At 35.8% G+C, this 14,195-nt stretch overlaps 1 long non-coding RNA gene across 1 annotated transcript; it reads right to left on the minus strand.

Annotated features, from left to right (window-relative positions):
* Positions 1-975: 975 nt before the first annotated feature.
* LOC123235519 lies at positions 976-10,532 on the minus strand. Its single transcript, XR_006505388.1, has 6 exons — positions 10,483-10,532; positions 9,673-9,695; positions 8,559-8,681; positions 7,972-8,014; positions 5,347-5,456; positions 976-1,128 (listed from the first exon to the last, which is right to left on the minus strand). It is a non-coding gene; the product is annotated as an uncharacterized LOC123235519 (long non-coding RNA).
* Between the last annotated feature and the right edge of the window lie 3,663 nt (positions 10,533-14,195).

The raw sequence follows: 14,195 nt of genomic DNA on the forward strand, positions 1-14,195 counted from the left end.
CATGGGTCTATAGTTATGAAAAAGAATGGTAAGAGTGGATGGATAACCACCCTCTGAACCAAAAAAGCATGATATTGACTAGCTGATCTCTAAAAGCTTTAAGCAACTCTAAACTATTAGTGACAAAGAAGGTGCTTACCTGAATTGGCAAAAGTACATAACACACTTCTAAACTTAATCTTCATTTTCTCTATCCCTTTTTTAAACCTAGACAGCTTTAGAAAAACCACATCAAGTGTTTGTCATAACCTGATTCAAAATTTTCAGTTTTTCAATGAGTTTTAATGTGCTTTATAACCATGTTGAACTAAGTGAACATGTTCTTTGTCATTTTTCTCAGCAGTATGACCTGTACATCTTTTAGGAAATGAGCATATAACAATAAATAGTTGCTGTTAGGTTTTGTTAGGGTTCAAATGGGTGGCCACCAGAGGAACACACAAGACAATGCAATCAAAGCAAGAGAAAGCTTTATTGCCAGTGCGCTGGGGGAACTCAGCATGAGAGTCCCGAGTGGTGCATTCAAAGGAGGGAATATATATGTTTCTAGGATATAGGTGCCTTTGTCCTAGGGTTAGCTAATAGCTAGACAGCGGGAGTAGGGATGTTTCCAGGTGCCACAGGATATGATTCTTAATCTTCAAGGCTGTTCTGTCTAGAAATCTTCAAGGTTGTTCCATCTAGGGAAGGAGTGGTGTCCCTGGGACTGTCAGCCAGGAGTTGTGTCCCTGGGACTGTGAGTCAGAGATAACTGCCCTGCTTGAGCCGAGCATGACATTATCCAAACCCCCCTGCTTAACTGGGTATGATGCTGTCAGGCTGTTAGTTATGAGTTTCAGTTTTTTGGCTATAACATTTCTATAAGCTTTTTGGCTATAACAGTTTTAACTGCATCAGCAAAAAAGAGGGATATAGAAAAATATTTCTGAGAATTTTTGCAAAGAAATATTTATTGATGAAATAAATCCATAGACAGAGTCAGAATGACCAAAGACAACAGCCTGATCAAATGGGGGATGATCCAAAGATAATGTACAGGGTCCCAACAAGGAAGCTTTTTGTAGAACATGTGGCCATTGTCTTCAGCATAATCCATATTTTTGTAATGTCAGCTCACCCCCACTTTTCCTGTAGGAAAAACAAGCACTCATTATTTTATTGATTTATCTGGAAAACATGAAGGTAAAGGGAAGGAGAAGTCAGGTGATAATTGATGCAATTGTTCAGTGTGGTGCAAAGATGGGGCATAACAAGCCTTGCAGGCTTTGCTGCAGAGTTCTTCTGTCAGTCAATAAAGGGTTTTAGAATCTTGGGAAAGTCAAGGGAACTTGTGGAGAGGGTCAATCTGAGCTCCTTCTTTGGATTGAAACCTGGCCTATATTTTGCAGCTTTTCCTTTAAAAATTGTTAGTTTAGCTAATTCCTTTGAATCTCCCTAGCCCTCCTTATTCCCACCTTCATTTTCCCTACCTGAATGTCTGAGAAGTTTTAAAAGGAGAGTAGATTTGAGTGTTAGTTTCAAATCTTGGTAGTTTAGTGAAATAGGGCTTACCCTTGTTACAAACTTATCTATTGAATCATTGTATCCAAGTTTCCTACCCCTTTTGGCTACAAACCCTCTCCAGGCTGAGTAGGCTGGTCCCTACTCAGCCTCACATTCCTGTCTCCCTTCCCCACCTGAAGCTTCTCTAGGTGGCTGTTAGGGTTACCTAATATCCTCTATCCTTTCCAATCAAACCTAGAAAACAATAAAACCTGTTTGTCTTTAATCCAGACTCTTTGGCTACTTCATTAATTGATTAATAAAAGAGGGAGGAGGAGGAGAGAGGAACAACATTCTCTCTGGAGTTTGAGGGAAGCTGGAGGTATCCATTTTGGAGGAAGTTAATTTCAATACTTCCTCTAGTCCCTTCCACAGTGAACTTGTGAAACTGACTAGAATCCTCAAGTCAGTTTCAAGCTGTTCTTGGCTGGCTCTAACCTTGCTCTGTAAAAGTGTCCCTTTACTTGAAGGGCTCAGTCTGTTTCTCTTCAGTGTTTTGTCTCTACCCTGAGTATCCAGTCTGTGTTTCCCTGCTGCTGCTGCCTGCCTTAGATTAACTCATAAACTCCCTTGCAATTCTTTATACCCCAGTGTATATATTCCCTAAACTCAGACATTCCCTTACTTCTCCTATCACCTCAACTACCAACCTTCACCATGGTACCTTCCTCATCCACTTTACTGCCTTAGGGATTCACAAACCCCATCCACAGTACCTATCCTCAATTCCAACCATACCTCTGCCTTAATTTCCCTACAACCTAGCCTATTCCCTTGATTACCTCCAGCCTTTGGTCCCTTGCCTTGCTTTATTCCCTATTCTAACCAGCTACTACCTATAGCCTAATCCTCTTATTACATCCTGCAAAATTCCCTTATTACATCAGTGAATATGAGTCTTCCTTCCAAAGTTCTATTTCTAGGGGTAGGATCTATATTCAGAGAAATTAAAGTAACTATAACAGAATAGAGCAGCTACGAGGCACAATGGATAAAATACTACACCTAAAGTCAGGAAGATTCATCTCCATGAGTTCAAATACGGCCTCAAGCACTTATGAACTGTAACCCCGGGCAAATCATTTAATTTTATTGACCTCATTTTCTTACATATAAAATGAAGTGGAGAAAGAAATTGCAAACTATTCCAGTACTTCTATTAACAAAACCTCAAATTAGGTCATGAAGAGTTGCTCATGACTAAAAAAACTGAATAATAGGATACATGCATATTCTAGGAAAGGTTGAAGTTACTATTCTCCAAACAATGGCATGATGACTACATTAATTTGGTGTGGATTTTTCAATGGAGCAACAGGCTCATACTTGAATTAGGTAAGTAAATAGAGATTCAGCTTAATTTAGAGACAAAGTAATAGACATTCTGGGGCAGAGGGGATAGAAATCCCATTCCTTCTGATGATCATGGATTATCTGCTTTAGTAAAAGATATTAAGCAAGATACACTGTTAGCACTGAGTATAGAATTATTTTTGTAATTGAGGTGCCTTATAGCTTTCATGTTATTATATCAGCCCCAATATAGAATGGACTTCTAATATGAGATTTATTTGAAAAGAAAAAAGAACAAGTCTACACCAATAAGTAGTTACTTTGTAGATAGTATAAAGATTAATCTTTATGGATTCGTCCTTGATCCCATATCCTATTGTCTTCTATGGCAGATTGACCATACTATCATACCCACTGTCTTTAATCTATAGTTCTTTAAAGTGACTAGTTCCTTCTTTGCAGTTTACAAATACTTACAAGTTTCCCCAAATCCTTTAAAAAAATCTTCCATGAAGTTTACCAACACTGTGATCTATCATCCTATATCTATCCTTTCTTAGCCAAACTTCTGGAAAAATCCATCTACATTTGATGCTTCAACTTCATCTCTTCTCACCTTCTGGAATCTGATTTCTAACTTAAATTGAACCTTCTCTCTTCAAGTTATTGAAGAGGCACAGAATTATTGGACAATAATATACCTGGAGGGGAGTATAGGACAAGGAAATAGAAAGGTAGGAAGAAGTCAAGTTATAAAAAAACATAATACCAGACAATAAAGTTTATATTTGACCATAGAATTCTGCCAGAGTGGCCTACTTATTGTTCCTCTTACAGGATAATCCTTCTCTTATACCTATGTGTCTTTGCAGTATTTATCACCTTTGCCTAGAATATCATCCCTCCTCAGGTCCCTCTCTTGGAATCTCTATTTTTTGGGGGTTTCTTTGTTTCCAAAACTCATCTTAAGTGTTGCTGTTTAAAAAACCTTTTTCTGATACTCAACTATTAGTCCTCTATCTCCATCCCTCCCCAAAACACTTTATATGAACTTTCTAGATAGTCAGCATTTTCTTATATATGTGCAAATTATATCCCCTGTTAGAATGTAAACTCCTTGATCCATAACCATTGATTAATAAATTCTTGTGGATTAACTTTGGATTGTTTGACATGTGAACAGCAGTCAGCACCAGAAAATTCACTGATCATTCTTTGGGCAGAGGAATCATTTTACAAAGCATGATAGTAAATGGACTGAAAAATCCATAATTTGTTCTTGTGGAATCTGGAAGCAAGGCAGACAAAAGCTAAATTGCAATTATAAGTCACAAATAGGCTTTATATGTTCCAACCATTAAGAAAATGATATACTCAGATAATAAGGAAAAAGGCTTATACAAAAATATTAATAGCCACTCTCTTTGTGGTTGCAAAAAAACTGGAAAATGAGGGGATGTCCATCGATTGGGGAATAGCTAAATAAATTGTGGTATATGTTGGTAATGGAATATTATGGTACAGAAAGGAATAAAGAAATGCAGGAATTCCACGTGAACTGGAACTACCTCCAGGAATTGATGCAGAATGAAAGGAGCAGAACCAGGAGAACATTATACACAGAGACTGATACATTATAGCACAATTGAATATAATAGACTTTTCTACCAGTAGCAATGCAATGAACCAGGACAATCCAGAGGAACTTGTGAGAAAGAAACACTATCCACATCCAGAGCAAAAATGGTGGGACCACAAATATATTAGAAAAATATAGGCTTGATCATGTGGTGTGATAGGAATATGATTAGGGTTTTGATGTTAAAGGATCACTCTACTGCAAATACAAATAACATGGAAATATGTTTTGAACAATGATACATGTATAATCCAGTGTAAGTGCTTGTCAGCTTTGGGAGTGGGGAGGAGAAAGTGAGGGAGGGGGGATTATCGATCATATAACCATGGAAAAAGTATTCTAAATAAACATTTTTAAAAATTTTAAAATTTTAAAAAAGAAAATGGTATAGCCTATACTTGACATAGTAAGGTATTTATGGAGGAACTCTTGCCTTGTTAAGAAAGGTAAATCATTCTCCCTTGTTTTAAAGGATTTATAAAAGTCAGGTCTTGAAAACTGGAGAAATGAGAAGTGGATTATAAGCATAAAATTATGGCAGTTTCTTGAAGGCTTTTTGGTATTTCAATTATTAGTAACGGCTTTAGGTCAATTCTGTTCAAAATTCAGGAAAACTGTGATTACCAGGTTCCTAATCTGTGTTCTCAATACTTCATTCTGATGAAGTTAAAATTCTGTTTTCAAAAGAAACTCATGACTAGGGTGGCAAATGGAGGCCTCACTTTAATGTCCTCTGAGGTCAGAGGCAGAAGCTAACTCTATCATTTGACCCTAGAATGGGCAGGTACCCCCAGGAGATCAAACATTAACTTGAGGCTAAGCTTTGAAAAAGAGGCTTTCATACCTAACATTTCATTGAACTTAATACTTACAGAACAGCATTGCAGAAGAGACATCTGTTGGCATATACTTGTCCATCAGAGCCACAATGGGGCTCGTCTTCTAAGGTGCATACCATTTTCTCTTCTTTTGGGCATTTGACCTGAATTTTCCCCAATCCCCACCAAAGGAAAATATTGATTTTTTTATATGTTAAATACTTGAATCTCAGGTACTCAGAAATAAAAATAGCTCTGAGATAATCAAAGCTACCCTCCAACTCACAGCAATTGTCCCTATACTCCCAACATGTGATTTATTAACCACCCAAGCCTTTATGATGAATACTTCATTATTTCCTCAAAGTAACCAGTTCATTTTCTGAAATAGCTGTGATTACTTCAAAATCCTTCCTTATATGTATCCAGAACTCCTGTCCCTGTAATATTTTCCCCTAATCTCATTTTTTCCCCTGGTGCCAAGGAGAATAAATCTAATCTGTTTTCCTATAAAAGGCCTCTAACAGGGGCAGCTGGGTAGCTAGTGGATTGAGAACCAGATCTAGAGATGGGAGGTCCTAGGTTCAAATCTGGTCTCAGACACTTCCCAGCTGTGTGACCCTGGGCAAGTCACTTGACCCCCATTGCCTACCCTTACCACTCTTTTGCCTTGGAGCCAATACACAGCATTGACTCTAAGATGGAAGGTAAGGGTTTTAAAAAATAAATAAAAATAAATAAAAGGCCTCTAAATAATTAAGTTGATTACCACACAGTGTTTTAGACTTCAAATGGAACTTAGAGGTCATTTCATCCAATATCCTTATATTACAGATGAAAAAGAGATTGGCAGAGGTCTTAAGTGTCCCACCCAAGATAATAATCATGTGGAGAATCAAACCATGGTCTCATAACTTCATATCCAACACTAATTTCCCCAAATAATCATTTCAGATCATCTAAATACTCCTCACTTTTTCACTCACAGCTTTTGACATGGTTTTACATTCAGTTCTGAGCTCTTTCACAACTTACTTTAGCACTATATTTAAAATGTTAATTTTTAAGCCAAATTATTATAGATGTTATTATGGTTCTTAAATCATGGGATCATAGACTCATTAACTGGAAGAGGCTTTAGAGACCTATTAGTGTCTTACTGTACAAATACTAAGTATTAATCTTTTTACTATATCAGAGCTACATTGTACTTCAAGAACTTGGCCAAGGCTTTATTGACTTGTAGCAAAGGCAAAATGAACTCCAATTTGGGGCCCAACTTTGAAATCTCTGTTCCCAAAAAAGGAAATAGAGGAGGATGTTTCTTTGTTGGGGAGTTACTCTAGGACTTCAGTATTCTGCTATGGTCTTTTTTTCCCCTGAACTGAGATTTGTTGTTCAATTATTTTTCATGTCTGATTCTTTGTGACCCCTTTTGGGGTTTTGTTAGCAGAGATACCAGAGTTGTTGGCTATTTTCTTCTTTGGCTCACTTTATAAATGAGAAAACTGAGACAAAACAGGGTTAAGTGGCCCAGAGTAACACAGCTAGTAAGTGTCCAAGGTTACATTTGAACTCAGGAAACTGAGCCTTCTTGACTCTAAGCTCTGCACTCTTTTTACTATATCCACTAGATACAGAAGTATAATATTTATAGTTTTGTAGTACAAATGAAACTTAAATAACTTTTTTATAATAGTGCAAATATTCCTCCCTTAAACAATATTTTAAAACTTCTTTAGTGGTATTTAAGAGTTGCTATGTCTAGCACTTTTTGTGGTAGCAAAGAACTGGAAAGAAAATAGGTGCCCATTGATGGGGGAATAGCTAAACTAGGAATTAGATGACACCATGGATAAAGTACTAGGCTTAGAATCAGAAAAACTTATCTTGCTGAATTTAAATCTGGCTTCAAATTACTAGCTAAGAGCGACTCTGAGGTTTTTTGCCTCAGCTCCTCATCTTTAAAATGGGCTGGAGAAAAAAAGTAGAAAATCACCCCAGTATTTTTGCCAAGAAAATCCCAAAATGTAATTACTAAGAGTCTGATATTACTAAAACAAATGAAGAGCAAAAAACTAAGAATTGAGAAAAGGAAATAAATAACTTTTATTTAAAGTCTGCTATAATAATAAAAAAATCATTGGAAACTCATATTTTGGGAGTATTCAAGTTTTAAAAAGTAATCTGATCAGCTGATATCTTTTTAGGTCCTGACTACATTATCCAAATTGATATATAATGGTTCTACAATATGACATTGCTTCTTTAAAACAAAATAAAACAAAACAAAAAGAAAAACTCTTACCTTTTGTCTTAGTATGAATTATTAGACCCAACAACAAGGGCCAGGCTATAGGGGTGAAATGATTTACCCGGGGTCAAACAACTAGGAAATGTCTGGTACCAGTTGAATGCAGAATCTCCCTAATCCAGTCCTCTTGTTCTCACCACTGTGCTACCTAGATGCCCCTATGACATTGTTTCTTCAAGCAACATATAAAATAAACTTATTCTAGCTCTGAGTGAGCCATTGTCTATTTGGAGGTTCCAGAATCAGTTTTTAGATCTCCCTCTTTCTTGTCTTCCCTCTGTAGAGCTGAGATTTAGTGTTAAGTGGCCTACAGATAAGAATCTTACTGTATTTCATGTTTTCCCAAAATAAATATCTATACTTACACATTTTCCTTCATGTAGCTTTCTGATCTTCAGATGGTTTTCCCTAAAAGATAGTATGTTCAGGATTAATTAACATTATCAAGAGAAAAACATGAATTAAGTTCCTTCTTTGCTGTCCCATATGGCTGAGGAATAACTAGAGCAAATACTCTGAGAAAACATATACCAGCTGGACATCAGGGCTGGAGGGAATCTCAGAGAATGCCACAATCGATCCTTAGCAAGAAAATAACTTCCACAGGTTATATGTTGAGTTAGTGGCATGTCTTGACCCAAACACCTATGCTTGATTCTAAGAGAAGTACAGTTTCCAATATATCCTGCTATTGCTTTTAGCCACAGGGAGGAAACATTTAGCTCAAGAAGAACTTACCAAAAATTGGAGGTGCTCAGTGGTAGAGACCTCTCTGTTCTTGAAAATATTTAAGCAATATCTGTATCACCAATTGTAAATCATATTTTAGGGGATTTATACTTCAAACAAGGTGACCTCAAGCCTATTCCATTTCTGGCATTCAATGTTATTAGGGTATTCAGTTCTCTGGACAATAATGGTATTGGAGAAGGTGACAAAATTCAGTACTCACAAATTAGAGGCACAGAGTAAACATTCATTTGGGTGAGTTATCTGATCAGTACCACAGATTGGTTGATAGATTTTTGGGCATGATTATCATCTTGCCTTCAATGGAGGGCCAGAGGCATTTAACCTGCAAGACAAACAAGATATAGGGCTGTCTTTGCCTTTCATTAAGAACTTAGATCATCCTTCTTTCTACTCTACAAACACACTTAGATGGATGTAGCCATCCATTTCTACTTTGTCTTTTGACCAGGGGCAAATATCTCTCTTTTCCTAGCTATAGCTTCCTCCCGTAATAAAATAAATCATACACATCATAACTGTAAGACATCTAAAAGCACAAAACCTCAAAGACAGAACAAGAAATTCCAGTAGCTGGTACAAAATCAAAAGGGAAAGATTATGTTGGAGAAATTAGTGGGTCTAAAGTCTCAATAATCCTTTGACTAATTGAGAAAGACTGAAGAGAGAAGTCATGCAAGTTGAAGAGGTTAAAGAAAAAAAGGGAGACCAGAGTATTTGAAGTAAAAATCCATTAGGGTAAAGAACAAAGTTGTACATCAGATATAAATCTTGTTAGGATAATAAAAGTGATCTATAAATTCATAGATGATAGCAATGAAGCACTGGGAAAAATACAATGAACTTTTAATATGGAGGTATAGTGATTGAGTGATGTGATAAAAGGAGAACCTAAAAGGAGCAGTGAGGTTCAAGGAGTGTACTGGTTCCTCCTCCTGTCCCTCCATCTTGGTACCTTTAGAATGGGTGCCAAGAGATGTGGCAACTTCAGGAAAATGATAGATTTTAGGGCACAATAGAAGACAAAACAGATGAAATAGTAAGAAATTTAGGGTGACAGATTGGTGAATAAAAGAGGAAGATTTCACAATGGCAGAGGAAAAGGAGGACATACACTTGTGTAAATATGAAAAGCATATGAGTTCTATCTATAGGTACAATTATCAATGATTATAGTTAACAATCACAATGAAAACACCTTGTCTTCTGACTCCAAACTAGTCCTGTTTCTCATACATCATGCTACCCATAAAGGCCATATCAAACAAAAATTTAATTTTCATCCTCTGATAGTTATCACAGGAAATTATACTTACCTCTGTTCCTTTTATTTGATTATCTGAGGAAGAAGAAGACACATTTCCAAAGAATTAGAAGATAAAATGATGTAACTAAATACACCCAGTAACTAACAAAACTTTCCCAATCCTACCAAACTCTACAATGGGAAACTAATCTTTCTTTTCCTTTTTTAACCTCTACTGAGCAAGGCTACAGTCAAGAAAAAGGGAAAGAAGAAATAATATTCTTACAACTGTCTTTAGCATAGGCAACGAAAGAACTCACACTGGAGATGGGTCAGGCTTATGGTTGTACCCATGCTCCCTTTGGGAAAACCCAGAAGCCAAGGAACTTTGAGAGTTTGAAAGATATTAATATATAGACTGTATATTTTCTGAGTTGGAAGGGGCCTTGGAACATAGGACCTGGAATAACAGAGCTTGAAGGTGTCTTAGAAGATCAAATGTCAGAATGTGACCTGAAAACAGAGATCTAAATTTCCAACAGCTTAGACTTCTAAATAAAATATAGAGCAGATAAAAGTAAGTCCAAGTAACAGAGAGGATATAAAACATGGCATTAATATAATGTTATGTATTTTAAAAGTCAACTGAAGCTGGCAAGGAATATCAATGTAAGATTTAAATTTAGGTCTTATGCTAAATATGAGAGTTAAAAAGTAATATTGTGGTCACTGATTTAAAAATATTACAGCTTAAGTCAAAATTACATTTAGCAGCTTTAGACAGATTTTAATAAGCCTACTAGCCTTTCTCCTGAGAAGCCAGGCTTAGCTCCAGCAAGGGCTTCCCTAAATCCCTTGGATCAGAAAGATCTCAACTTACCAGCAGCCCAAGTAGATGCAACTAGGACCAGTAAGGTGAGGGCTGATGTCTTCATGGCAATGGAAGCTTCAGCAGGAGATGATAGTGACAGTATCTGAAATCAAAGACAAAGAGAGAAGAGTTTCCTTGGACCTATAAATAAAGACAACCCAGGAAGTTCCCTTCAGAATTATAGGTTATAAAAGCTTCCTTATTTCAAAAGATGAGTATAATACCTGGGTGTTTATGATTTAAAGAAAGAGAACAAATATTTGAGGAAACTCATAAAACTTTCAATGCACAAAATAATCTCTTTTATGTAGGGCTTGGAACATATAACTGGGACCAATACCTCAAAATCAAGAAGATGGGAAGGGTACAAGAAAAATACGTGTTGGCATGTAATAAAATTGTCATTGGGTTTGATCAAAAGGTCTGGGATCTAGTCTTGACTATTTATCCCTCTTAGTCTCTCTGTCTGATCATAAAGTAATTTCTACCATGAGGGCACTTCTAAATACATTGCTTTCCTCATGAAGCGATATTCCGAAAAGTGATACACGCAGAACAACAACGTCAATGGGGAAAGATCTATAAAGGCAATAATTTAGAAATCTGGTACTTTGAAGAACTAACTTCATGAGTAATACAAATAAATTAAAAGACAAATAAATATATAGACCATGAATCAAAGAATAAAATTTCATAATAGACACAAATAATATGAACAAAATATTGACTTAGGGGAAAAATATAAGGAATTTGAAACAGAAACACAATAAAAGAAAACCCAAACCTATCATATCTTTAAATATAAATAGATTAAATAATCAAATAATAAAACAAAGTGTCAGAATACTTCAGAAAATATAACTTAAAATTCATTCTTTAAGATTAACACATTAAAAAATTACCATAGACAATGAAGTAATATCAAAAATCTTACAGCAAGTTTCTCTCTGAGAAAGACCTGTTGTCAAAAATATATGGGGAAATGAGTTAAGTATATAAAAAAATAAGAGGCATTCTCATGTTGATGAATTGTCAAAGGATAGGAACTGGCAATTTCCAGAAGAAATCAAAGCTACTTATAGTTATATAGGGAAATATTCTAAATTCCTATTGATTAGAGAAATGCAAATTAAAACAATTCTGAGATACTATCTCACATCCACTGGAAATGACAAATACTGGAAGGGAAGAAGAAAAATAAGTATACTGTTGATAGAGTATATGAACTGATCCAATCTTCCTCGGGAATGATTTGGAATTATGCCCAAAAGGCAATATAACTGTACATTCCCTCTGATCCAGCAATAGTAATAGTAGGTTTATAACCCAAGGAGAGGAAAGGAAAGGAAAGGAAAAGAAAGGAAAGGAAAGGAAAGGAAAGGAAAGGAAAGGAAAGGAAAGGAAACGAAACGAAATGAAACGAAACGAAACGAAAGGAAAAAGAAAAGAAAGGAAAGAAAGAAAGGAAAGAAAAGGAAAAAGAAAAAAAAGAAACTGTATGTACAAAAGCAATTATGATTAATTCTGTAGTGACAAAGAATAGGAAATTGAAGGGATGCTCACTAATTGGGGAATTGCTGAAGAAGTTATGATATATGAATGCAATTGTATATTATTGTGCTTCAAGAAATAACAATGGGGAATAGTTTCAGAAAAAAACATGGCAAAGCCTATAGGAACTGATATAAAATAAAATGAGCAGAGTCAAGAGATACATATTGTGTAGTGTAACTATGATTCTGATTCAAATTCTTATGGGTTCATGTATGACTATCTCTAGTGGCTTTGTGTTATTAGAATTATTTTAATTTCTAAATCTTAATGAGGAACATCAGGATTGATCTGATAAAACAATGATGCATGCCCTGAAAATAACCCTGCAGTTGTTGTTCCTGCACAGGTTCAGTGCAGACCAACCATGAATCCACGTCCCTGTAGATAACTGCAGGCTGTCTTCTTCCATTGTTATCAAAGTCAAATCTTGGTCTACATTCCAAGCTACTGATGAACATATCCTGTTGGCATGCAGGGATTTCTCCCTTCTTGCCTAAGCTCAGAGACCCTTTTCCTCTCCTTCTTAGAATATTATATAAGACCTGGAATTTGTTCCTCCTCACCATCCTTGGTTCTATTCCAACTCTCACTCATGTGTCTTGTTCCTCTGTCTTAAAGGAAATAAACAATTTGGTTGAGTACACTCTGCTTTTACGACTTATAACACTATAGCTCTCTGATTTTCAGATAAAACAGTTATAATACTGTGGATAATTAATACTGAACTTTGTTATTATGTGAAATCATTTTCCCCTTAAGTTTCCCAAGATCAAGCTAAAAGAGCCGGCTGCCAAATTTGAGCTACTCCCAAGTTTCCCTCCCTTTCCCAGGCTATGAAACTAGGTTGGGACTTTCTTTTCTTAAGATCTTAAAAGGATCAAAGTCATAATGAATTTTTACCAATTTAAAAAAATTCACCCAACCATGGCAGTGAGAAAAGGGTATGCTGGCATCCTCCTTTTATGGACAAAGACCTGCCTTCCCCATGATGAAGAAATGAGGAAGGAATTGAGATTTCTAACTCCATTACTCTTTTTAAACATTAACCAATGGATACTGTCAGGGTAAGTCTAAAAGTTGAAATGTTAGGTCAATCAGAGAGGATACAATTTCCTTTACAAAAAAGAGGTAAGACTTGCTCTCTTTCTCACAGAAGGAGTTTGGTTAAAAGATCCATTCTTTGTTAACCAGAATTGCACATCCTGATTAGGGATATAGACTCTAATCAATCACCCTCATGCAAATATTAATAATATGGAAATAGGTCTTGATCAATGACACATGTAAAACCCAGTGGAACTGCTCATTGTCTATGAGAGTGGGATGGAAGGAGGATAGGGAAAGAACATGATTGATGTAACAATGGGAAAATATTCTTAATTAATTAATTAATTAAACTTTTTAAAGAACACTTAAAATTAAAAGCAAAATTAAAGGAAAAAAAGAATTACATATCCCCATTAATCAATAATGTTATTTTTTGGGGGGGAATGGTTTCATAGCCTTTATTGGTTAAAATCTGAATATTGCAAAACTATTGCCCTCTGGTTATAACATGATAATAGCAATAGTAATACTGTAATGATGAGGCTACTCCATTCACAACAATAATCCCAAGATAATTCCAAAAGATTCATGATGAAAAAAAAATGCCTTCAACCTCTAGAGAGAGAACTGATGAACTGAGTACAAAGTGAAGTATAATTTTCTCTCTTAAAAAAAATCATCAGATTGACAGCAATTTAGTCAAGAAACTCTTCCAATTTTGTTTTACTTAAAAGCTTTACCTTCTGTCTCAGAACTGACATTAGTCAAATTTTCCAAGACAAAATTGCAGTAATGGCTCAGCAATTGGGGTTAAGTGACTTACCCAGGTCACATAGCTAGGAAGCATCTGAGGCCAGATTTGAACCCAGGACCTCCAATCTCCAGGCTTGGTTTTCTATGCATTGAGCCACCTAACTACTCCTAACTCTTCTAGTTCTTATGGCCAACTAATTTGTTGGGTTTCCTCACACACACTCTCTAAAGTATGCTCATAGTTATTGTAGGATTACTTTTTGCTCTAGGTTTACTACTTATTTTCTCTTAAACTATATAGTTCCTCTACTGTGTTTGTTGGTTTTTTAAAATATATTTAAAATGATTAACCTTGGTGCAGATTATCT

This window comes from Gracilinanus agilis, chromosome 2 (assembly GCF_016433145.1).
Source record: "Gracilinanus agilis isolate LMUSP501 chromosome 2, AgileGrace, whole genome shotgun sequence".
In the NCBI taxonomy this organism is placed as follows: Eukaryota; Metazoa; Chordata; class Mammalia; order Didelphimorphia; family Didelphidae; genus Gracilinanus; species Gracilinanus agilis.